Below are 26984 nucleotides of genomic sequence, written 5' to 3' on the forward strand. Positions count from 1 at the left end.
ATCTTTTTTCTTTTTTTTTTTTTTGACAGGCAGAGTGGACAGTGAGAGAGAGAGAGACAGAGAAAAAGGTCTTCCTTTTCTGTTGGTTCACCCTCTAATGGCTGCCACAGCCGGTGCGCTGCAGCCAGCGCACTGCACTGATGCAAAGCCAGGAGCCAGGTGCTTCTCCTGGGCTCCCATGGGGTGCAGGGCCCAAGCACTTGGGCCATCCTCCACTGCACTCCCGGGCCATAGCAGAGAGCTGACCTGGAAGAGGGGCAACCTGGACAGAATCCGGTGCCCCGAACAGGACTAGAACCCGGTGTGCCAGCGCCGCAAGGTGAAGGATTAGCCTATTGAGCCGCTTTTTTAATTGGGTAGTTTGTTTTCTTATTATTGAGTTGTGAGAACTCAGGCATTTTTTTTGCAAGTATTTTATATATTTTTACTTTCTCTTAACAAGATTTTTGCAAGAGCAGATAATTTTTTTATAAAATCCAACTTATGAACTTTTAAAAACTGGTTTGTGTTTTTATGTCCTACCTAAGAAATTTCTGCCTTATCCAAGATGATAAATGTTTTCCCCTATGTTTCTTTTTGGAGTTTTGTAGTTTTAGGCTTAGGTTTGGGCTGTTTCTCAAGTTAGTTTTTTTTAAAAATATTTATTTCTTTGAAGGGCAGAGTTACAGAGAGGTAGAGGGAAAGAGAGGGGTCTTCAATCTGGTGGTTCACTCCCCAGATGGCCACAATGGCCGGAGCTTCGCAGATCTGAAGGCAAGAGCCAGGAGCTTCTTCTGGTTTTCCCACATGGGTGCAGGGACCCAAAGACTCGGGCCATCTTCTACTGCTTTCTCAGGCCATAGCAGAGAGCTGGTTCAGAAGTGGAGCAGCTGGGACTTGAACTGACGCCCATATGGGGTGCCGGTATTTCAGGCTGTGGCTTTACCCACTATGCCACACCTCAGGTGGAGGCATCCAAAAGGAGACCCAGCCTCCCTGCTCATACACGAATCTGCTCCTCGTGCTTTGGATGAGACTGAGAGGGGCTAAGGCACTTGCTCAAGGCCAGGCAACAAGTCAGTCCTCCTGGCCCGGCTGTGTTTCCTGTAGGCCTGAATCCCAGCCGCCTTCTAGGCCCTCACTCTCAGCTCCTCACATTGGAATTTGTTCTCGTCCCTGCCTGTCACCTCTCCACTCCAGTTGCTTCTCATCTTGGTCTCCTGTTGTAATATTTCACCCACCACTCAGTTACCCAAACAGGACCCGAAGGGAGCGGCTCCACGTGCTCCTCTCTTCCAGCCCTGGTATCAGATGGGCCTGTGGGCTGTACTGATTCACCTTCCAAATACCTCTTACATCTCCAGCTGGCTTTGTGTCCTCTCCTGGCAGTCCCTTGGTTCAGGAAGTTAGCATCTATCATCTGGACGTTTGAAATGTTCTCCCAGTTGGTCTGCTTTCTCCCAAGTCTTCCTTACCTAAGCTATTATCTGCACAGGTGTGAAAGTGATCTTTCCAGAGTACAGCCTTGCTAGGCTCAGTCTTCAGCTTGAAAATCCTTGGTGACTCCAAGTTGCCTTCCAGATAAAGATCAGACTCCTTGGCTTGGGCCTCTCGGTCCTCAGGTTGGCTTGGGCCACATGCCTCCGGGGCCTTCGTACTTTAGTAATAAAGATCTCCTCTTATGTGTCTGGCTTTTTGTCCTATATGATGGCAATCTCACAGTCACAATTGGTTTATACATTTCTCTTCTTGGCTAGGATGTGACATACTTGAGAGCAGGGACTGCACGTTTCTTGTTGTAGCATCACACACGGGGTGTGGTGACAAGTCATTCTAGCCACCCATTTGATTCGTGTTTGTTGACTGTCTACCAGCATGAATCACATGTCTAACATATATTAAATTGTCACGCTGTCACCCTACAGAGAGACAGACAGAGATCTTCCATCTGCTGGTTCATTCCCCAAATGCCCACAACAGCCAGGGTGAGGCCAGGCCAAATCAGGAGCCTGGAACTCCATGTGGATCGCCCACATGAGTGACAAGGATTCAGTGACTTGAGCCATCACCTTCTGCCTCCTGGGGTGCACATTAGCAGGAAGCTGGATTGGGAGCAGAGGATCCAGGACCTGAACCAGGCACTGGGACATGGGATGTGAGCATCCCAAATGATGACCTAACTGCTACGCCAAACGTCCACCTCTTTGTAATTCAAACGGAAGATCAGTGGTACCATATGTTGGGACAGCCCTGCCGACCACCTGGGAATCACTTTCCACAGTGCGGAATGGCTGAGAATGAAAACGCTGGCATCTGAGAGACTCACATGCGAATAATCGTGTTTCAGCTCTATTTTACTCTCAGGAAATCTCGGCTGGATCCAGTGACAGGCTTCGGGGGTCTTTTGAGCTGCTGTGGGAGGAAGATAAAGAGCTAGATGGTTGGCTGGTGCTGTGGTGTAGCGGGTAAAGACGCTGCCTGCAATGCCGGCATCCCATATGGGCAGTGGTTCGAGTCCCGGCTGCTCCATTTCTGACCCAGCTCTCTGCTATGGCTTGGGAAAGCAGTAGAAGATGGCCCAAGCCCTGGCACCCACCTGGGAGACCTGGAAGAAGCTCCTGGCTCCTGGCTTTGGATTGGCACAGCTCCAGCCACTGGCAGCCAATTGTGGCGTGAACTAGCGGATGGATGACCTTTCTCTCTCTCTCTCTCTCTCTCTATCTCTATCTCTATCTCTGCCTCTCCTCTTTTCTCTGTGTAACTCTTTCAAGTAAAATAAATATATCTTTAAAAAAAAAAAAAGAGCTAGATGGTGATGGAAAACCTGTTCAAACCAGAATTCCTTGAGTGGCCACCATCTCCCCTACCCCTCCAGATTGCTTGGCCCTCCAGATTGCTTGGTCAACTAATGGTGTCACAGTGAGGACAGTGTCCTCCTGGCTTTCTGCCCTCACGCCCTGTGTCCCAGCCTCTCTGGACTTTCCTGAGAGTAACACGGACAGTCACACCTCCCTGCGCCTGTCCATGCCATGCCTTGCGAAGTGCTCCCATCCACCTTGACTTGCTGCTTCTGTCTCTGTCTTTGAGACTCAGTTGCCTGCCAGGGAGTTCCCAGTCCTGCTTCTGCTTGGCTCTCCTCACCCAACCCTTCTGCATATCTCAGGATGCAGTCAGTACACCTTGCCCTTCCCTGCCAGACTCTCCCACCTCCAAGCTGCTCTCTCTCCTCTGCTATCCATTCTGCATCCGGTGCGTTGTCCCATCATCCAAACGGGCAGCTTTGGTGATGCCCCTCTCCAGTTAGAGACAAGTTAGCAACTTCAAGGCCCTGTGGAGGGAGCTTCCTGTGCACTCTGCATACAATCTGCCCCCCCCCCCCCCGAATCCGCAGGGGCAACATCTGTGGGTTCAATCAGCCTTGGAGGGGAAATGCTTGACGGTGCTGTTGCATCTGTATGGAGCATGTATGTGGTGTAACGACCATTCACACAGCATGGATATTACATCTTAGGCATTAGAAGTCATCTAGAGGTGATTTAAATGAACAGGAGGATGTGCATGGTTTATAGGGAAATACTGTGGTATTTTATATAAGGACTTGAGCAGTGACTGTGCTCACTTCTTCCTCCTCAAAGGGAGCCCTTCCTGCACGCTATGGGGCTGGCTCCAGTCTCAGGTGGCCTCTCCCTTCCCCTGTGTCCCACCACTGGCTGAGCCCATCCTTTCTCCTGCCCCGATCACTTGGCTTCCCATCAGCCATTCAAGGAGCTGCTCCAGCTCCGCTGATGGCGCCGTTGCTTGCATATGGAGTGCGTGTGGCATTTCTGAAGATGTCCTTGCTTTCAGAGGCAGGCATTCCGTGGGGACATCCACACCCCATGTTGGAGTACCTCTGCATTCCTTTCCAGCTGCCAGCTAATGTGTGCATACCCTGGGAGGCCTTGGTTATAGCTCAACTATTTGGGTACTGCCACAAGTGTGGGTGCCCCAGATTGGGCTCTGGGCTCCTGGTTTGGTCTGGCTCAGCCCTGTGGTTACAGGCACTGGGAAGTGAAGGAGCCGGTAGAGGATCTCTGTCCAGCTCTGACTCTCTGCCTTTCAAATAAATTAAAGATAAATAAATAAAACAAAAACTTAGATACAATGATATTTCTTTCAATTAAAGGCCTTTGCAAAATTCAGAGACCCATGTGATCCTTCACATACATTACAAAGAGCAAAATGGAGCAAAGTTAAAGCATATTTTTTACAAAAATTTATTTATTTATTTGAAAGAGTTACAGAGAGAGAGAGAGAGAGAGAGAGAGAGAGAGAGAGAAAGGTTCTCTATCTGCTGGTTCACTCCCCAAATGAGAGCAATTGCTGGAGTTGGGCTGATCTGAAGCTGGGAGCCAGGAGCTTCTTCTAGGTCTCCAATGTGGGTGCAAGGGCTCAAGGACTTGGGCCATCTTCTGCTGCTTTCCAGGCACATTAGCAGGGAGCTGGATTGGAGGGGAAACAGCTGGGACTTCAACTGGTACCCATATACCCATATGGGATGATGGCATTGCTGGTGGCAGTTTTATCCTCTATGCCACAGTGTCAGTCCCAAAACACATTTTTAAAAAGATTTATTTTATTGATTTTAAAGGCGGGGGGGGGGGGGGGGAGGGGGGACTTCTGTCCATTGATTGATTCAAATGGCCACAACTGGCTACAATAGCCAGGTACATGGGCTAGGTTGAAGCCAGGAGCCAGAAGCTTCTGCATCTCCTACATGGGTGCAGGGTCTGAGTACTTGGACCATCTTCTGATACTTTCCTAGGCTCAGTAGCAGAGAGCTGGATCAAAAGTGGAACAGGGGCTGGCACTGTGATGCAGTGGGTTAAAGCCGCAGCCTGCAGTGCCGGCATCTCATATGGGCGCTGGTTCGAGTTCTGGCTGCTCTACTTCCAATCCACCTCTCGGCTATGTCCTGGGAAAACAGTAGAAGATGGCCCAAGTCCTTGGGCCCCAGCACCTGCGTGGGAGACCTGGAAGAAGCTCCCGGCTCCTGGCTTCAGATCAGCTCAGCTCTGGCCATTGCGGACATTAGGGGAGTGAACCAGCGGATAGAAGACCTCTCTCTCTCTCTGACTCTACCTCTCTTTGTAACTCTTTCAAATCAATAAAATAATTATATAAAAAAAAAGTTGAGCAGCTGGGACTCGAACCAGTGCTCGTATGGGATACCAGCATTCCAGGCAGCAGCTTAACACACTTTGCTGGCCGCAAAGCAAATTTCTAAGTGTAGGGATAGGTTAGCCCAGCATTGCTGTGGAAAGATCCCAGGGCTGTTGGTTTTATGCCCCCAGTTTGCTGCTGCTGCTGCTGCTGGGGACTCTGAGTGTCTGGCAGAGTCCAGTGTCTGGCAGGGCCCAAGGTGACACTCACTAAACAGAAGGTGATAGATGTGTTGAGTGAGTCATTGGGTCTTTAGTAAACATATGTGTACTACCTATGGAGAAAGCCCAAACAGACTTGTACTTCTCTGACCACACTACCCCCAAGCTCAAGGAGAGCCCCCCGAGGCCAGAGAGAGGATTCTGACACAGCAGAGCCACCTGGGAACAGGCTTTGCTGCCTCCAGTTGCCCTAGAGCAGCAGCCGCACTCGGCTGCCAGGAGCCTGCCCAGCGAGCACCCTGGCCGTGTGCTGTTTGCTCAGCCGGAGCCTTCCTGCGGCGTGGCTCTGTTGGCGAGAACCAGGCCTTGCAGAGTCAACAGAAGGCTCCCGGCCCGTACTCCAGGGCGCAGAGCCTGAACTTCCTGTCCTCTGGGTAGGGATGTCTCTGTACCAGAGCCTCACTTGGTCTCCTCTTAAGGGCCTGTGCTCAGGGCTTTGTGTTAACTGCAATGGGGCTTCTTTAAGAGCTGTGATTTGTAAATCTGTTTCTGAAGGGGCTCTTCAAGCCACTGCCTTGGGACTGGCATTGGCATTGGCCGTTCTACCTGGCTGTCTCTTTCTGGGGCTGAAGCGAGAAGCTGCCTCCAAGTACATGAGCAGACAGAGGCCAAGGAAGGCTGCAGGTGGTTGTGGAGGCAAAATGAGGGGCCCGTGGGAATATCTGTTGGCAAAAGAAATGCAAACGGACCTGCAAGTTGGCTTTAAAGACCTGGTCAATGATTACATATTTTTTATTATTTACTTGGTAAAAAAAATTCCCTTAAAAGAGATAGAGAGGGAAGTTTGCTCTTCTCCCTCTCTGTTAGGGTCGGCTCAGTGTTTCTGTGGCCATGGGAGTGCACGGGGTCTCCGCTTCTAGGCTGGGCTCAAAGCGGGGCTGTCAGGTGGTGCTGAGGCCTTGCAGCCCTGGGCCTGGGAAAGGGAGCCCCCGGGAGGCTGCAGCTCACCCAGGTAATTCTCCCAGGCTCCAGATGACAAAGGTTGCATTTACACCTGGCCAGGAGGTTTAATCATCTACCATTTCCAAACACAGCAGGTGAACAACCGGCTGGGCTGAAAATCATAAATTAAAAAAAAAAATTCACCAGCAAAAGACAATGGGAAGGAGGGAAGAACTGGGTCAGTCTTTGCTCTAGAGAGCAGGGGTCCTGCTTGGGGGGGTCTAGGGGAGGAGCTGTGGATGGGGCCCTGGGTAAGGGGTTTGGGGTGGGGGTCTTAGGTGGGGACAGTGGATGAGGGGCTCGAGTCAGGGACCTGTAGGGGAGTTGCATGTGCCAGATTGCAACTCCTGTGTCGGGTTGCCTGGGTTCAAATCTCAGCTCCACCACTTACTTGTGGCTTTGGGCAATTAAGCTCAGGCTATGCTTCTGTTTTCCCATCTATAAAATGGGGGTGGTAACAGTACTTGCCTTACAGAATATCATCAGGGTTAAATGAGAAAATATGTCCTTATTGCGACTTCATGGAAGGGGAGCAATGAATAAGTTCAACAGTCGGTTGATGTGTTTGAACCAAACTGAGGATGAATGTATGTGTGGGAGAGACTTGGAGGCATTAGTGTCCATCAGACAGTGGTCATGCCTGAATTTTTTGTACATTCTTTTGATCACACCCTGAAAGTTACGGCACCCCAGCAATGAATAGGATCTTTGTAATGATGTTTGCACTACAGAGGGAAGATCAATCCTTTGAGTAATTAGCAATAAATATTAGAGTGTTTGCAATGCACAAGACACTGAAGCCAGTGCAGGGGAATTAGACCCAGGACCCCCTCCTTCAATAAATTTACTATCTCAGTAGTGCACAGACATACATACAAATAGATAACCAACAACCCAAGATAACATATGTCAGATGCCAATGAGTTGTATCGCAGAACAAATGTATTTGTGTCTTATCTCTTCTAAGCCACATCTATCTTGCTCACTACCAGGCTGCCCATACCCACATCTGCATTATAGCTGAGGCTTACTAAGGACCTACTGTGGCCCGCACAATGTCCTTAGTCCTTTGGGGCATGAACTCCTTCAGACTTAGAAGGTGGGCTATAATGTAGATGCCACCACTGACCCATTTTCAAGATGGGACAGTGGGTTGTAGAGAAGTGAAAACCGCTGTTCAGTGTCCCACAGGGGCCACAGTGCAATGTGGGGCACCTACCTGTAGCTCTGTCCCTGGCTGCCTTCTCTCCCCATATCTCGTGCTGTGCCTGGCACAGGGCACAGGAGGACCACCTCCTGAGTGCTTTAATATTCCTGGATCTGTGGTGGGATCTAAACTGTTTTTCATTTTATTTAGAGAGAGAGAGAGAGAGAGAGAGAGAGAGATTTTTCATCTGTTGTTCACTTTCCAAATGCCACAATAGCAGGGCTGGACTTGGTGGAAGCCAGAAGCCAAGAATTCCACCCAGGTTTCCCACATGGGTGGCAGGGACCTAAATACTTGAGTCATCATTTGTTGCCTCCCAAGGTGCACATTAGCAAGAAACTGGATCAGAAATAGAGCTGGCACTTGAAGCAGGCAGATAAGGGAAGCAGGTGTCCTGAGGTGTCTTAACTGCCGGGCCAAACACTTGATAAACTGGACATGGCCTGTAATTTCTTCATACTACACTTATGTTGAGTTACATAACATCTTTAATCAAGGCCACTGGAAAATTACACAAAACATTTGTTCCATAAAGCATGGCAAGGTTTAAAAGCCTTACAGAGAAATGCCAGCAACCTTCTTCTTCTCTTCTCCGTTCTCTCTCTTCGTTTGTTTTTTTTTTTTTTTTTTTTTTTCACTTTTGAGCTAAAGGGACTCTGTGAAGTTTTACGGCATGAGCGTTGAAGAAATGGAGCAGGAGAGGGGGACCCCTGTGTAGAACTTCTTGTAAAGTCACAGGAGGGCTTGGTGCTGTGTGTGAGGGTTCACCTCCATGCCAGGTGCCCTGCGGGGCAGACCACAGCTGGCTGCACCACAACCCTGAGGCTGGCTTTACAGCTGGCACGTGACCTTTGACACAGTGCCTGAACGCTCTGACTTCTGTTTTTCTACCCATGGAAAAGAGGATGCCAGCCATTCTGCCTCCTTTGCTCATCTGGGCACAAAGAGGCTAAGTTGCTGCTGTTTGCTGAAGGCCAGTGCGACCTTGGACATCACTTGAGCACCTGTGTGATGGCCCTGGGTAGCACCCAGATGGTGGCAGCGTTTCTCTGTTTGCTATCGTTATAAAAGCAGGTTCTCATCAGCACTCGCAGATTCTCCCTGAGGCCTGGGTTGGGGGTGTGGGTGGGGGAGGACGCAGCTGATATCCCGGGAATAAACACACCTAGACTTCATTTGCTTTTGCTTATATTTTGTGTTTTGCTTGCTGTGTTTTTTTATATATATATATATATTTGGAGAGTTTTAAAAATGCTTGTGACTTCAACTTCTTGTACCCTGTACTTTAATTAAAAGTAGATACATGTTGCCAAACTTAGAAGGTGGGAGATGAAGATGTTAGCATTTAGTGTGATAAGTCAGTATATCTTTTTTTTTTCAGTATAGAACTCTTCTTTTTGGTTTATTTTTTGGGAAAACACACTGGCTCTTTTTAAAAAGGAGAAACCAGCTCTTGAAACTACCAAAAATATGTAAGAGGCCTTGTTCTCTTGCCTGTTACAAACCTCGCAAAGGGGATGTGGTGTTAACTGTGGTGGGGCAGGGCTCAGAAAGGACCGACAGATGCCTCCGAAAATATGTTTGGGATTTTCCTCAAAACTCCATGTATTTTCCAAATGGACATTTGAAAACCTTTGATGATGCAAGCCAGCCTTCTCCTTTTCCTGTTCTCTTTCAAGACTCAAACTGAGTCGGCCACCCACTGATATACATCTGTAAATAGACTAAATCCTCCCTTTGAACACCCTGCTCCTGACTGCTATCTTATGAAAATGTTTGGGAGATGACCGCATCCCAGCGCTCAGGACCAGTGTGCCTGGGAGGCTCTTGGTCTTCTGTAGAGGAGAGGGACGGCTGGGGAATTAGGGATCAGAAAGTCTTCGTGCAGAATCCAGAGCCCCACCCCTCCCCACTCCTGAGACGTGCGTGAGTGCTGGTGGCCAGCAACACCGATGGCAGGGAATCTGCATCTGTGCTTAGCCCTGAGCCTTGTGGGGGGAGGGAGAAATGTGGAGAATGGAGTTTTAAAATAATGTCTTTGGTAGGGCAGGCATTGTGCAGCAGCTTAAGCTGCGCTTGGGATGCCTGCATTGCACTCCCCTTCTGATCTAGCTTCCTGCTAACGCTCATGTTGGAAGGCAGCAGGTGATGGCTCACATACTTGGGTTCCTGCCCCCCATGTGGGAAACCTGGGTGGAGTTCTTGGCTCCTGGCTTCAGTCTGGCCCAGTCCTGGCTGTTGCAGGCATTTGAGGAGAGAATCAATGTATGGAAGATCTCCCTCTCTCTGTCCCTCTCCCTCTCTCTCTCCCTCTCTCTTTCCCTCTGCCTTCCAAATAAGTAAATGTCACTTTTGAGAATTACATATTTTATTTACTTTTAAAATTTTTTATTTTTATTTGAGAGGTGGAGAGAAAGACAGAAATCTTCCATTGGCTGGTTCACTCCCCAGATGACCCCAATGGCCAGGGCTGGGCCAGACTGAAGCCAAGAGACAGGAGCTTCATCTGGGTCTCCCATGTGGGCAGCAGGGGCCCAAGCACTTGGGCCATCTTCTGCTGCTTTCTCAGGCACATTAGCAGGGAGCTGGATTGGAAGTGGAGCAGCTGGGACATAAACGTGGGCCCATATTAAATGCTGGTGTCACAGGAGGAGGCTTTACCAGCTATGTCACAACGCCAGCCCCCATAATACATTTTTTAAAAGTTGAGAGGCCTGTGGAGTGCATTGTGGCATGTGTGCCCAGGTCCTGGATTTGTTCTGAACTGGAATTCACACTGTGGTGTTAATAGCTGCTCATCCAACGGAGGGGCTGTCTTTCTAATCAGTGCTAAGCTGGCAAGGAGCCAAAGAACCAACCACATGATAGGAAGTTGGTACGACGGTTGTGCTGACGGAGTGAGCAGCTCTTTCCTGCCTCCAGTCGGCCCACTTGCATTCTCTCTTCCTGGTGCCTACAGTGGGGGGCCCCAGAGTTTCCAAAGCAGAGAGAAGCTTCCGAAGCAGTCTGTACACAATGCCACAGCTGCACAAAACTGGAGAAGGAACCATCTGTGATGTGAGTCTGGAGAAGAGAGGAGACTGAAGCTAAGAAGGATTGGAGCGCTTATTTCCATGTTCAGCCTGGGGCCCCCAGCAGCCCGCGCAGGTTCCCTGTCTGCCTCCGTTCTTCGCATCAGTGTTCCCAGGAAAGCACAGTGGCTGACAATTACATTGCAGCCAAACAGCTTCTTTAAGGCTCTGTTACCCCAACTGAAAAGAGGTACAGATGTTCAACTGGATGGCCAGGGCAAAGGATGGGCACTGTGGGTGGTGCTGAAAACTGCCCTGGCGGTGGTTACCCTGACCCCCTGCGATGGACCCCTCAGGTCTCCACCAGCGGCAACAGAGCACTGCCTGTGACAGAGTCCTGCCTCTTCCACGGACAGCCAGGGGCTCAGCACCTGCGGGGCAGGGCGAGCTCTGCTCCGAGACCTGGTGCTCCTGACTCTCCTGCTCCACAGGAAGGTAGGAACTACTTTGAAGGCGTGTGAGACCAAGTCTTTTCTTGCTGTGATAGATGGTTCTCCCTTATACAGGTTCCCTACCACTGTGCAACAGACCAGCCCAACATATGGTGGCCCGAAACAAGGACCTATGAGTTTGATGGGCCTCTGAGTCTAGGGGTCAGTGATTGGGTTGGGCTCAATGGGCTAGTTCTGCTGCCTTCCTGACCAGCAGGGGAGAGGAGTCTCACATGACTTTGCTCCCAGGTCTGGAGACTGGTGCTGTCCATCAGCTTGGCCTCCCTCCTTATGTGGTGTCTCATTCTCCAGGAGTCCAGCCTGGGTCCTCACAAGGTGACAGTATTCCAGAGAGACCAGGCAGAGGCGAAGGCCCCTTAAAGTCTGGCCACAGTCTCCCAGACCTGAGACTGGCATTGTGGCTGAATAGGCGCTACCCCATGTGGAAAACACGGCAAAACATTCTGCAAATGGACGTGCAAATGGGGTGGGAGAAGTCAGTGTACCCATCCTTGCAAACACAAGTGTACTCCAAGAAGCTCATGGAGGATGGAATTTAAAGATGAGCTTATTTTGGTGCAAAATGATTTTGAAATCCATGCATAGTTTTTCCATAATACTTATTTCCCTAAACTTTTGGAAGGGCCTGCACAGTCTCTGAAAGTCTACTTCTGTCCATAATAAATCTTATCTGTCGTCCATGAGAAAGTCTTATCCCCAAAAGATCATCCTATTAGGGCAGCAGGCTTGGCTGCTAGGAGAAAGACATTAAAATCTGCCTCCTCTGATAGACCACAAAGAGTGTCATGGTAGGTTTAGGGGCAGAATGGTGCGGAGAACTCGAGTTTTTAGTTCACAGGACTCTGCACTGTTCTTCCCCTGTGAACACCCTGTTGAGAGAGGCACTGTAGACATTCCCACTTGGAAAGGGGGAGAACTGGCGATACATAGCAGTCACTGGCTTGTGACTGGGCACATATTTTCATGTCTCTCTACTCGAAGGCTAGGAAATTTCCCTGGATTGGAGCCCAGTTTTGCTCCCTGGAAGTGGTTCTCCAATCAACTTTCTCCTCGACCTCTGGTTCTGCCCTCCAGGCTCTCATCTGCACCATCTGAGAAGTTAAGTCTGGTTCTCCAGGAATTACCCAGAGTTTCCAGCTGAATCGTTTTCCCAGCCTGCTTCATGCCCATAGATGGAGCCAAGAAGCCTCTTTTAATTCTGAACAAACTCTGTCCCTTTTATCCTAATAATGTACAATTCCTTTAAAGATGAAGTGGATTTCCAGTGTATCAGATTATGGTCTCCTCTAGAAACAGATGTCTCTTTACTTTGGAGAGTGAGTCCAGCAGAGTAGGAAAATGCCTGGAAGACTGTCGAGTTCTCAGCTGACAAGGTGCTCCAGGCTCCCCAAGGTATTGGTGCAGAATTTTGACACTGCACCTTTGGTGTTGCCTTTACCTGAGGCTATTCATCATTCTGAGAATAGTTTACCGACTAGAGAGACTGAGAAATCAAACTGATTTTATTTTTCAATCAAGCATATACTGGGTCTTCTATATTCCACGAATTCTGCTTGCAAACTGAGTGAGTATCTTCCTTTTGCCCAACTCTCTCCAAAACAGAAACCTCTTGACTCAGTTCCCCCGTTCATTAGGTACACCTGCTATCTTCCAAGTTACTGCAGGCAACATTTTACCAGTCGTTTTGTCACCACATAGAACACTTCGTGTTTCCAGCCCCCACAGACAATTTCCCTAACATTTTGCCAGATTCTGGCCTCTGCCTGGTCCTAAAACCAATGGCAACATTTTTATGTGATTTATGGCCACATCCTATTTCCAATACCAATCTCTCTATCAGTTGCTTATTTCAGCATAACAAACCTTCTCAAAATGTGTTGACCTAAATGATAACCATTTACAGACCAACAATTCTGTGGGTCAGCAGCTCGACTGGCTCAGAGGGATCCTTCTGTTAGCCTCAGCCAGGGTCCCTGTGTGAGTGTAGTCAGATGGCAGTTGGGCCGGCAATGGCTGATCTTACCACCTCCCTCACATGCCCAGGATTGGTGCTGACCCACAGCCAGGCCTGTCTCTCCAGCGCGGCTTCTTCAGAAGGGCAGCACTGCAGAGATTGAGGCTGGAAGCCCCTGGCCTCTTGAGAGCTAGCACAGCATCATACCAAGTTGTTAGCACAGCAGTCATACCAAGTTGTTAGCACAGCATCATACCAAGTTGTTAGCACAGCAGTCATACCAAGTTGTTAGCACAGCAGTCATACCAAGTTGTTTCTGCCACATTCTGTTGGTCAGAGGAAATCACAAGGCTGACCCAGAGACTCAACGGGAAGGGCAGGAGTTGCCATGTCACAAAACAAGGAGGGGTATGAACAGCAGTTATCTCAGCCGCAACCTGCCACCACCATAGTCTTGAACATAATGTATCCTCCACCATTCTATACATCACATATTATTCCTCCTCCAATTTTCCCAACATTTCTATTATGATAAGACAGCTACAGTATAAAATTTACAGCACCTCCTCATATTTATTAGCTGCCATACCGCTACCCAAGCTTCCATCTTACGTCCTTATGCAATTACTCATTGGTTGCTTAGGCTAAAATTCTGCAGGCATCAGTTCAAAGCCCAAAACCCTCGTGTCTCTCCCTGTTCCCCACCTTTTTTCATGAAAGGCCAATAAAAAGGTGAGGCCTGCCTATAGTAAACGCTCTCACAGATACTCCTGTCTATTTTTCATAAGCTTCAACACACACAAGTCACTGTTTAACTTCCTAGGGATTATATTTTACTGTGTGATGTCTTAGTCATATCCAGCATCCTGGGAATAAAGTTGGGAGTAGGTAAAAATTATGATCCCTGACATACTGCCGAGTCTGTGGCTTACTTATTTAGGAAACCAGCCATTTCTGTCTCCTCATTGTCTCTCCAGTCTGAGTTAGAGTGTGAATAAAACATTGTCTTTAAGAACTAATCCAGCATCCCATGAGTATTATGATCAGACAAAGCTGCCCAGCCAAGCATTTTTAGGAAAGCTGATTCATACCATTGAACCACAGTTTAAGGTGTGAAGCCAAACGTGTCATGATAATTAAAAATATTTATAAGAAAACCTTCTTAATAAAGACTAAATGATTTTAAACCTTAGAAATAACCAGAAATCGGCCGGCGCCGTGGCTCACTAGGCTAATCCTCTGCCTGCGGCGCTGGCACCCAGGGTTCTAGTCCCAGTTGGGGTGCTGGATTCTGTCCCGGTTGCTCCTCTTCCAGTCCAGCTCTCTGCTGTGGCTTGGGAATGCAGTGGAGGATGGCCCGAGTGCTTGGGCCCTGTACCTGAAAAGGAGACCAGGAGGAAGCACCTGGCTCCTGGCTTCGGATCGGCGCAGCGCGCCGGGCGTAGCAGCCATTTGGGGGGTGGACCAATGGAAAGAAGACCTTTCTCTCTGTCTCTCTCTTTCTCTCTCTAACTCTGCCTGTTAAAAAAAAAAAAAAAGGCCGGCGCCGCGGCTCACTAGGCTAATCCTCCACCTTGCGGCGCCGGCACACCGGGTTCTAGTCCCGGTCGGGGCACCGGATTCTATCCCGGTTGCCCCTCTTCCAGGCCAGCTCTCTGCTGTGGCCAGGGAGTGCAGTGGAGGATGGCCCAAGTCCTTGGGCCCTGCACCCCATGGGAGACCAGGGTAAGCATGGTTCCTGCCATCGGATCAGTGCGGTGCGCCGGCCGCAATGCACTACCGCGGCGGCCATTGGAGGGTGAACCAACGGCAAAAGGAAGACCTTTCTCTCTGTCTCTCTCTCACTATCCACTCTGCCTGTCAAAAAAAATAATAAAAAAAAAAAAAAGAAGAAGAAAAAAGAAAAAAAAATAACCAGAAATCAATGGAGAAATTTGGAGCATTTTAGGAACAATGAAAATGTGGTCTCATTTGACTGCAAGTTAAGCTGTTTTGCAATTTTCCTCCCAATCCTGAGCAGTTTCTGTGCACCCTGACTGTCCTTGGTCCACATCCCCACTGCTTCTTAGGATCCCCGCGTGCTTACTCCCGGAAGAAGCAAGCAGAAGGAAACACTGGAGGGCACCAGTCTTCACATTGACCTTCACACATTTTGGCTCATCCCATTCGTCCTCTCTTTAGTAAGAATTGACTAGGCACCTGAATTCTACAGGTGCCTGGGAGGAGACCAGAGAATTGAGGACAGTCAGGACGTGGGCCTGAGTGCCACCTTTGCAGGAGCCTGTGCCTCGATGCCACAGCTTGATTGCTGAGATTCGCGGAGTCCGCATCTTGCATTTCTGGGGCAGCCTTGGGGTGACAGCCACGCAGTGATTGGCTCAGGTCTGGACTCGGGAGCCTGACTGCCTGGGCGTGAAGCTGCCATCGCCATTTCTTAGCTTTGCTCAGCTCTCTCTGTGTGTCTTTCATCTCTGTAAAACGGGAATAATAAGGGTCCTGCTCGCTTGGGGTTATTTCGAGGGTTAAGTAATTAGCAGTGTCCTTGGTACTCAGAAACTTCATATGCATTTTGCAAATTAAGAATAAGAAGAAATTAAAAAGCCTTCTCAGAAGGGTCTGAGTGTACAAAGAGAACATGAGCTCATTAACATATCTGGTGAACTTGAAAGGGTATTGCCAAGTGGCACTGTTTCCTAGTGAATGTCCTTGCTGAGAAAGACTCCTGTTTCCTGAGGCTCAACATGGGACTACGTCATCATTGTAATAGCTGTGAAAGATTTCCTACACGTCCTAGTATCTTAGGACCATCTTAGAGGAGAGAGCCCTATGATTCCTTTTCCTCGGTTATTCCTGTGCTCCCCCTCCCACCTCCCAGAGAATGTTTTCGCCTGTGGGCTTTGGAGGGAGGTAACCACGTGTGCTGACTCAACTTGTGACCTTTGAGCACGTCTCAGTTTCCTCATCTATAAAATGGGTGTGAGGTTTCATGGGAGGATTAGAACAGGCAAATAAGAAAAGCACTTAGCCCTTGGATCAATACAAATTATTATTTCTATTATTATTACCAGAAATGTTTCACCTAATCCCAGACCATGCTATCTAGTCTGAAGCTCTGCATAGATGGGGGCTTTGATTTGGGTCTTCCTTCAAGCTCCTACAGTAGTCAGTTATGACAATCAGCAAGTGAGGGTTGCTGATAATATAATGATGATTGATGCCAGAATTTCTGGAAGTTTTTTGCAGGATCAAAGAAATAACAAAAAAAATCCTGGCCTGGAACATTCCAGAAGATCCAATCTGAGGCCTAAATAGTAGTGGAGGTGAACTGGGCTTTTCATGTCCAAAAACTTTGGTTGGGAGTCCCAGTTTTGGCTTTGTCACTGAGTTTCCAGGAAAATTGTCTGCCTTCTTTTGGGTCCAAATTTCCCCATTTAAAAATTGAGAGATTGCATTGAGGGTCCTCTTCACCTCTGAGATGCTTTTGGGAGACCCACTGACCTGGATTGCAGCTGGTTCCAGCCAGGCCCAGCATCCAATCTCTACTAGGAAGAAACCGAACTGAGCCAAGATGAGGAATTCCCTTCAGCAAATGTCGTTATGCTGATTTCCAGCCACGTAATCAGTCTAAAAGCAAATCCCATCTCAATGGAACTTATAAAAGGATTAGGAAGTGGAGAAAAGGGGCACGTGTTAGCCAGCCCATTTGATTTACATGAAGCCCATTTTCCCTTCCTTGGGCACTGTTTTTGTAATTGACGGGGGCAGGGAACACAATTCACTGGCTCTGGCGCTGGTATTTAATTTTCCCTGTGTGTGGTGTTGTGCACACCTGGCCTGATTTTAAGAGACACATCCCTTTGGTCATCCTCCTGAAGGGACAGGAATAAAGAAGCTCTTTGGAAGGGGTCTGTCCTGGCGACTCAGCAGCAAGGAAAACCTAGGTTAGGACAGCGCACAGGACTCTTTCTGGAAGTCTCTGTCGCAGGAGTAGCTGTGGGCCTGCTATCTAAAGCCATTTGCTGCTTGGATCTCCTGTTTCAGTGTTTTCAGTTACTCTGAATTCCAAACAATTACGCTGCCTCCCGAGAAGTCCAACTCAATCTGTCGAGCATGTTGATGAGTCCATGTGACGTTTGCTTTCATGAGTAGATTAGATATAGTAACCAAGGCAACTGTCTATCAAATCTTAGTCCTATCCTAATTGCCTCCCTGAGATGTGGTCCAACTCTGGGCTAAGTTCTCCTTTACAAAATAAGGTGCTTTGCAAGGAATAATGTCTAGGTTTCATCTTCAACTTTTTGTTTTCACCTTGGAGAAGGTGAGAAGATAGAAAGTTAATTTTTATAAAAAGGCTTTATTTATTTATTTTGAAAGTCAGAGTTATATATAGAGAAGGACAGAGAGAGAGAGGAGAGAGGGAGACAGGGAGTGGGAGAGGGAGGGAGGGAGGGAGGGGGAGAGAGAGAGAGAGAGAGAGAAACAGAGAGAGAGAGAGATCTTCCATCCACTGGTTCACTCCCCAGATAGCCAGGAGCTTCATCCAGGTCTCCCACGTGGGTGCAGGGGCCCAAGCACTTGGGCTATCTTACATTGCTTTTCTCAGGTCATTAGCAGGGAGCTGGATGGGAAGTAGAACAGCTGAGACACAAATTGGCACCCATATAGGGTGCCGGCTCTGCTGGTGATAGCTTTACCTGCTATACCACTGTGCTGGCCCCAGGAAGTTAATTTAAAATGGCACAGACCCTTTTGTAACTGGCCACGAGGAGTTTCAGCACCCTCACAGGTATGGAGCAAATGTGTCCTTACACCAGTTCTCGAGGCGTGTTCTCTTAGTGCCCAGCTGCTCCCCCAGGGTTCACATGGGACTGGTTGCAGGAGCTCCTGTGCTTGCCAAAGGCCTTGAATGCTGAAACCCCTCTTATAAAGTGGTGTAGCATTTACACATAACCTATGCACATCCTGCTGTGTTCCACAGTCGTCTAGATGACTCACAACACTGTACCCGCTCTGTCAGTAGTTGCTCTACTGTGCGGGTTAGGGAATGTGACAAGATAAGATGCCTCAGTACAGACGCACTTTTTTTTTTTTCAAATACTTATTGAAGATTGGTTGAATCCACAATATGAAGTATGCTGATCTAGAAGACCAACTGTATTCTTTAAAAAGAAACAAAGAAAGAACAAATGAAAGAAAGAGAAAGATTTATTCATTTATTTATTTGAAAGGCAGACTGGCAGAAAGAGTAATGGTGAACAGACAGGGATCTATCTTCCACCTGCTGGTTCACTCCCCACATGCCTGCCACAGCCAGTTCTCAGCCAGACCAAAGCCTGGAGCCAGGAACTTCATCTGGGTCTCTCACAGACTTGTACCATCCTCTCTGATTCCCAGGTACATCAGCAAGGAGCTGGATTGAAAGCAGAGTAGCTGGGACTCAAATCAGTGCTCACTAGGCCATGTGGGCATCCCAAGCAGCGGCCCAACCCATTGCGCCACAACTCCGACCCTGTACTTCTTTTCTGATAATTTAGTTGTGTATGCTACATCATTTTCAAACTGTAATTTTAATTTTCTCTTAAAATTCATAATTTTGGTATAATTACTATTTCAAATGAGTAAATGGAGACTTGCAGTTTCAGGAGCTTCTCCAGTGTGGGATCCACCACTTTGTCCCAGCTGGGACGTGCCAAGCTTCCACTTGATCACAAGCTATGCGTGATCTGCTCCTGACCCTTAGGACCTCATACCCACTCTGTGCTGTGGATCTACTGACAACCTCATCACAAGGCTTACCTTACAATATTTTAGTTGATTCCTTGTCTGCCAGTCTCCCTTCCGCATTTGTGAACTTGAGGTCAGGGACTGTCTCCACCTTGTGCCTCTGATGCCCAGAATAGAGCCTGACACAAATGGGTACTTGATCAATATTTGCCCATGTGCAAATAAACAAATGATTCTCCTTCACTAGACAGGTTCTTAACTTATAAAGTGTCTTGTATGTAATACAATTTTTGCATTGGAATATTTTTGTGTAAATCAAAATTTTGACTATTCCTAATCAGGAGAATTAAAAGGTTTTATGTATTAAAACCATTCATTTTTCTTTAAGCAAATGTTGGCCATTCCCTCCCATCTGTCTTGGAGTCTTATCAATGAGCAAATATTTGAGTATCTACAAGACGCTGTGCTAGGCCCTATGGAAGAATCAAGTAAGTGGAAAAGGTGAACCCTTCTCTGAAGGGATTCACAGCTTTATGGGAGGACAGGCTGGTTTTTGTCGACTCAGAGTTTGTACATAGTTTGTAGGACATTTGTGCTACACTGGGAAAAGCCATGGGAAGAACTGTGGCAGACTGACTCACGTAGTAGTGTTTCAGAAGGCCACCAAGCTGTCCATGTTGTGTCTTCTACGTCAAGATCCTCAGCTATGGCTGGTCAGGGAGATGTGCCCATCCTTCAGAAGTTAACTCTCCAGATAAATAAATGGAAGCCATGGAAGTCTACATGTTACAAAATGCAGCAGACAGAGATGTGTGGGAAAGTGATCCTTTCATCTTTAAGGTGAGAAAAAATGTTGCATGAGTTTAGGACAAACAAGCCATAAAATTCAGGCTTGAGTCCTACCAGAGCCTTAACTATGGGCCCATCAGGGCTGCCAGCTCTGAGTCACCCACACATCACCCAACATGAAAGAGATCTCTTCAGTTGTCGTCTACCCCCCAGCTCTCTGGGGGCTGGTGCTGTCTGCCGAATCCAGCTTAAACTTTCGAGGGCTCCAGCTGCAGAAGGTGACAGAGTGGAAGGTCAGCAGGGGCAGCCAAGAACACCTGCCCAACCCTGGGGAGCCTGCCCAACCTCCTGGAGCCAGAACTGGTCAGTTGTAAAACTCAGCACCAGACACAGAGGAGGGAGCAGATTTCTTTGGGGTTCTGTTGTTTATACCTAAGTGTTTGGTCTCGCAAGGCCAAAATGAGCCTGTAAAGGCTTTGTCGTTAGAGATTACAAAGAGAATTACTCTGATGTAGCCAGACACGTCTTCTGTTTCTCTTTATTTTCTTTTTAAAGTCTTAATTTTATGCAGACAGCATCTGAAGTTGTATGTGGTCAGCCTCTCTACATGTGGATTCAAAAATCCATGGAGTTGACCAACTGCTGGTTGAACACATTTTTTTTAAAGTATTCATGTCAGTACCAGATGTGTACAGACTATATTTTATCATTATTCCCAGACAACACAGTATAATGGCTATTTACATCGTGTTTATATTGTATTGTAAGTAATCTATAGTTGATTTAAAGATTTATTTATTTATTTGAAAGACAGAGTTACAGAGAGGCAGAGGCAGAGAAAGAGTGAGGTCTTCTATCCTCCGATTCACTCCTCAAATAGCTGCAATGACTGGACCTGGGCCAAACTGAAGCCAGGAACCTGGAGCTTCTTCTGAGTCTCCCATGCTGGTGCAGGGGCCAAAGGACTTGGGCCATTTTCTGTTGCTTTTCCAAGCCATTAGCAGGGAGCTGGATGGGAAGAGGAGCAGCTGGGACTCGAACCTGTGCTTATATGGGATGCTGGTACTGTAGGTGGTGGCTTTACCCACTATGCTACAGTGCCAGGCCCTAGAGTTGATTTAAATGTATAGGAGACAGTGTGTGTAAATCATATGCGAATACCATGCTATTTAAAAAAAGGATTTATTTATTTATTTGAAAGTCAGAGTTACAAGGAGAGAGAGGGAAAGACCGAGAGACTGGTTCACTCCCCAGTTGGTTGCAACAGCCATAGCTGAGCCAGGCTGAAACCTGGAGCAAGGAGCTTCATCTAGGTCTCCCACATGGGTGACAGGGGCCCAAGGACTTGGGCCATATTCTGCTGTTTTCCCAGGTGCATTAGCAGGGAACTGGATAGAACGTGGATCAATCAGGACTCGAACTGGCACCTGTAAGGGATGCTAGTGTCCCAAATGGTGACTTAAACCATTATGCCACAATGCCAGCCCATTTGCCATTTAATGTAAGGGTCTTGGACACTTACAGATTTTTGTAACTGTAGTGGTCATGGAACCAAGCCTGTGGATAATGAGGGATCATTGTATCTGGTTTTGTTAATTCAGACTCTATCTGCATGTAAACAGAGAGAACAGACATTTTGTTAAATGCGTACCATTGCCAAGCACTATTCTAAATGCAATAACCTTGTGTGATGGGTTCTAGTATCATTACCTTTGCCATTTTACAGATGGGAAGACTAAGGCACAGAAAAATTGAGTACAGCTGGTCAATTGTGAGGGTGGGATCTGAACCCAGGTCTTGTGTCCAGAATCTGCTATATGACTACTAAGTATTCAACAACACAGCTGGGGTAATAAGTCATGTGCCTGAGAAAGGGAAAACCAAACCATGCAGTAGAAAATTCTTTCTGAAGGTACATCTGGGGACTCAGCTTCTGAAAGCACAAAATTGTCGGTCTGAAGCACCAGAGGGAAGAGGCCAGCAGCGCTCCCAAACTCATGCTCTCAGCTGGAACTTGCCTGACAAGTTCTTTGGACACATCATAGACAGGGCACTGCTTCGTGATGGTTGAGGGAAGCAGTACAGGTCCCTGAGGTGTCCAGTGCTAGGGAAAGAGAGAAGTCAACATCAGTGGGTAGAAACTGTGGAATTTGGTCCCACTCTCAGAAGCAAGGTTTTTGCTGTAGATACACTGGCAAGTATCCGGAAAGCAGAGTGTTGGTTAAAACACTAAGAAATAGAACAAAGTCTCTGGGCCCTCTGCCTCAGGATACTGAAGTCCAGGGGTCATCAGACTCCTTATGGAACAGTGTAGATTTTGCATAAATGGCCTTTGAGCATCCTCCTGTGTATGTAGCCCATCTCTGGATGGCTTATACTACTTTCTATAGTGTAATTGCTTCATAGGTGTTACATTGCATTGTTTTAGGAAATAATGCAAGAAAGAAGTCTGTACGGGTTTAGCACAGATGCAAATTTTCCAAAAACATTCTGGCTCTGTGTTTGTATGAGTCTGTGGGTGCAGGACCCGTGGGTCCATGTGGCCACGTGTCACTAAGGTAGCATAGACACACACAGTGAAAACTACAGAGAGCAGCACAAGGTATTCTACAAAAACATGCTCGTGCTCTTGGGCTGATCAAGGGGAAAGGAGTGGGAATGAGGGCTTGGGGGAAAAAGAGGAGAAAAATAGCCTGGAACTGCTACTGTCCCCATAGGGAATGTAAATGCCATTTGTTAAATGTCATGCCGGGTCAGGTCTGTGTTGATTCACTCACTTACCTTACAGAGTCTGTGGACATAGCCAAGAGACCAAGGGGCTGGAGATGCAGTGGAATGCTTTGTGGGGTCAGGCAGACTGGAGTTCCAGTCCTGGTTCCGCAGGTGTTTGCTGAGTGGCCTTTGTGTAATCTACAACTAAAATGGGAGAAATGTCTAATGCAGAGGACTGATACAAATAACGCAGGCAAAGCTCCTTGCAGGCAGCACCAGACTCAGAGTCTACGTTACGAGCCCTTAGTAAATAATAATTACTACTCTGCTGTGCTAAGGATGTAAATAAAACAAGCCCTTTCACTAAAAAAAAATTTAGTTATTGAGATGAGGGCTACATAGGATGAAGTATAGCTTGCTTTAAGAGCATTTATGAAGCTCTGCACTTATTCTAGGGGCTTCAGGGACATTGAAGATAGTAACTTGAAGTCACATTACCGAGCCCAACCCAAAAACAGTGGTGTCCTTAGTGCTGAGGGCAGCGAAGACACCAGCTGGCAAATGTGTGCTGAAGACCAGCTGGGCCAGAGGCCTCAGAGAGCTGACTGGGAGATCCAGGTGCTTGGAGCTTGGGTAGCCTGTGGGAAGATAGAAGGGGAAGGGGGCTGGAGTGAGGCATACAACAGGGATCTACAGGGTCCACACTGATCTCCCAGAGCAGGAAGTCAGCAGAGCTCCCAGCCTCCTTCTCACAAACTTAGGAATCTCATGTCCTCCTCTCTCTACCCCAGCCCCCACTCCTGGAGACGCTGATCTACTCCCCAAAATTGGGCTGGTTCCTGGATCAGCTGGTCCCTGTGGATCTCCACTAGCCAAGTTGCCATCAAGCCTCTCTTTCTGTGATTTATATTGGGATCACTCTGTTTCTACATACAAAATCACACTAGCAGTGCTTTCCAGGCTACATCCACCCCTCCCCAGAAATTCTGAACCTGCCCCCCCCCACTCACACACCGACCACTCCGGAGAGAGCCTTGATCTGCCCCAGACTTTTGGTAGTGGGGGAGGGAGGGAGGGGAGGTAAGGTTCTCTGGAAGGTAGGTTAAGGTCAGAGAATCAAAGGGCTTCAATGTTGCCATGGTTACTACTCATCCTCTTACAGGGAGTGGGCAGAGATGTTAGAGGTACAGGGGTAAAATGTGTGCTCCTCTGTGGCTTGGCTCTTGCTTAAGGGGAGAAGGGGCCAAACAAAAGAATGCGATTTGGTCCACTCCAAGGCTGGCGAGCTGGGTTTCCAGGAGACCTGTCTCTGACTCCACTAGCTTTTCTTATCCCAGAAAACCAGAGGGGAAGGATGCTTCCCATCCTGCAGCTCCGTAAGCCTCACACTCCAGAGGAGCTCACGCGATGTCTACCTTCCTTCCTTCTCTCTTTCTTTCCCTTTCTCTCCCTTTCTGTTACTCTGCCTTTCACATAAATAAATAAATAAATATTTTTCTTTTTTTTTTAAGCAGTAACGGCAAGGTCTGCCTGAGACACTGGTGTCTCCAGGGCATGTACCTCCCTGCAGCTTCACTTAACATATCTGGATATGGGAGTCCTCTGATCCCATTTTGCAAAGTGGATCAAATATGAATTAGGAGTGCATGGTATTCCTGCACACAATGCTTTTCTGAGCTGAGTGTCCTAACTGGTAGTGCCTAGGAGGTCAGAGATCCAAGGGCCTGTCAGCATTTCACTTTCATCCCCTAAAACCCCCAGGGCCTTTGTCATTGAGCTCCTAGTGGGCGTTGCCTGTGCGGCGGGGAGGGTCAGAGGCAGCTTCCTGGTGTCAGTTAACTCCAGTGCTTTCCACACAGCAGCGAGTGCAAGTCGGTGCACTTGACTGAGCACAAGCCGTTGGATTTTCTCAGCCTTAGTCCACCGGCCAGCCAACCAGAGGCCCATAGAAGTGAGCTGCTGTTGGGTGAGGAGGAAGGAAAACAGGGGCCCCATTGAGCACCTACCAAGCTCGCTCCCACTTTGGCACTGAAAATGGTCAATTTTAGCTGATCAGGTTCATTTCGCAACTCGGTTATGTGATTCCTAAGCATTACCTCTTATCTCTAAGCAGAGGTGTGAAAACAGAAGCGACTTGGCACAGGCTGGCTGCCTGAAGGAGGGTCTTTGTGTGAGGCTCAAGGCGTGCAGGGAGGAAGAGGACACGCGATGCTGCCCCCTGGTCCCCCAGCCCCATCGGGTTTTTGTTCTCTGAGACCAAACTCTGGTCTTGCATTCAAAGCTGCCCTGGCCCCCACAGCAAGGAGAGATCACGCTTATACTGCTTTGTAGGGCCTTGCCCGAGCCTGGGCTGAGCCTGTGCCCCGAACCAACTACTCAAACGGCTCATGGATGTCTCCCAACTGTGTGGCGAGGCTTGTGCACACAGACGCAGCTGACACTAGTTGCTGCCCTTGTGGGAGAGAGAAGCAGGATGGCGGCGAGCCAGCAGCCTCACAAAGTGGTGTTGTTCATGCTCCTTCAGATGTGCCCGTGTGGCGGGCTCGGAGCAGGGCAGGATCTGTTGACAGCGACAGGCTCCTATTGGTTCTTGGGAGGACGAGAGCGACAATGCTGGCCTCTGTTAGCCTCTGCAGTGAGCTGGAGTAGCCCGGCCAACGCTGGAGGGGGTCCTGTGATCTTTCTTGGTCGCGTGAGACTGAATTACACCCCTGGAGGGGGAGCTCATTCCTGGGCCTTAGAAATCAAGTTTCTGATCAGGCTGGGGGCAGCGGGGAACTTTGAGAAGTGCATTGTCGGCCTGCGCCTTGGCTCAATAGGCTAATCCTCTGCCTGCGGCGCCGGCACACCAGGTTCTAGTCCCGGTCGGGGCGCTGGATTCTGTCCCAGTTGCCCCTCTTCCAGGCCAGCTCTCTGCTGTGGCCCGGGAGTTCAGTGGAGGATGGCCCAAGTGCTTGCGCCCTGTACCCCATGGGAGACCAGGAGAAGCACCTGGCTCCTGCCTTTGGATCAGCGTGGTGCGCCGGCCACGGCAGCCATTGGAGGGTGAACCAATGGCAAAGGAAGACCTTTCTCTCTCTCTCTCTCACTGTCCACTCTGCCTGTCAAAAAAAAAAAAAAGTGCATTGTCTCCTGGCGGTGAGTTGAGGACACCTCAGAGTTAGGCCCCTAGAACACTGGGGGTCCCAGGACTTGTCCAAAAGATAAGTGACAGGAATCTCAGAGGTGAAGCACATTTTGGGGGCCCTGCATTGCCTTCTTGTGCTGAAAAACTCGTGTTGCTGCTTTCCTCTGGCTTTGGGAGAGAGAAAGGCAGCTGAAGGCTCGCACATGGACTAGGTGTCTGTTAGGTCAGGAGACCTGGCCCCAGGTCAGGAAACTGCCTGGGAGGCTGAGGTCAGTGCCCTGCAGGGCCAGAGCAGCCAATGGGACTTGAGTCTGCTGCGGGGACTCTCCCCACCCTAAGGCCATACCCTGAGATGGACTCTCTGGTCATCTTTCTTTTTTTTTCTTTACAACAAAAAACAAAGATAATTTATTTATTTATGTATTCAAAAGTCAGAGTTACAGGGAGAGGAAGAGAGATCTTCCATCCGCTGGTTCACTCCCCAGGTGGCTGCAGCAGCGGGAGCTGGGCCAGGCTGAAGCCAGGAGTCCAGAGCCTTCTCTGGGTCTCCCACGTGGGTGCAAGGGCCCAGGCACTTGGGGCATCTTCCTCTGCTTTACCAGGTGCATTAGCAGGGAGCTGGATCAAAGTGGAGCAGCTGGGACTCAAGGCATTGCAGGCGGTAGCTTTACCTACTATGCCACAGTGCTGGCTCCTCGGTTCATCTTTTCTTACCAGGACTTTCTTCTCAGCTGACCAGGGATCCCCAGCTGTCTGCTGCCCTGGCTTCATCTGTAACTTCTCTCACATCCCACCTCCCTGGGCCCCCGCCTCCCTGTTGAATAAGGCACAAAATCCACAGACTCTCACTGGGTCTCTATCTGCAAAGCTCTGGGGATTCTAGCCCCATTCCCTCATCGCTAATGGGCCTCCTTTCCCTTTGGTCTCCATCCTGTAGCCAGAGTGAGTTTTCTAAAGTGAAAATCTGCATGTCATTCCCTAGCGGAAAAGGCTTGTACAGCTTCCTACAGAGTGTGGGGCAAAGGTAGAAAGCCCTTAGGGGGCCTTGAGGACCCATAACCCCCTCCCTTCTCCCTTGCCTTACCCTCAGCAGCTTGCTTCAGGCTTCTTCTGCTCCCCTCTTGGGGGTCTCCCTGTCTCTCCAGCCCCCATGCGACCTTTCTACTGGAACCACTCTGTGCCTTTCCTCGCAGGTGTGACTGTGGGAGGACAGGCAACACAGTCTACCACTTGCTTTCTGATCCCCAGCGCCTGGCGGAGGTGGCCAGAGGCAAGGGGCTCAGGAATTGTTTGCTGAGTCATTTTAAATAGAAACCTTCCCGGATCTGCATTATGGGCCTTCTTAAGCAAGGTGATCTCAATAAAATGTGACTCTTCCGGGGCTGACTCCCTCGCTGTCCTGAACAGACTGTGCTCAACCACAGTTGCGTCTGGGTTCTGTGGAGTCCTCATGGTCAGGACCTGGGATGGGAAGGAGAGGCTTTTTACAGGCTGATTTTGTATTAACAGCTTTTAAAACGAGCTAGATCGGCCGGCGCCACAGCTCACTTGGCTAATCCTCCACCTGTGGCGCCAGCACACTGGGTTCTAGTCCCGGTCGGGGC

The 26984-nt window shown here is 48.7% G+C and overlaps 1 pseudogene; it reads right to left on the minus strand.

Annotated features, from left to right (window-relative positions):
- The window catches only part of LOC133766292 (serine/Arginine-related protein 53-like), a 44112-nt pseudogene extending 21770 nt beyond the window's left edge, over positions 1–22342 (minus strand).
- Positions 22343–26984: the final 4642 nt, after the last annotated feature.

Source organism: Lepus europaeus, chromosome 9, assembly GCF_033115175.1.
Source record: "Lepus europaeus isolate LE1 chromosome 9, mLepTim1.pri, whole genome shotgun sequence".
Lineage (NCBI taxonomy): Eukaryota > Metazoa > Chordata > Mammalia > Lagomorpha > Leporidae > Lepus > Lepus europaeus.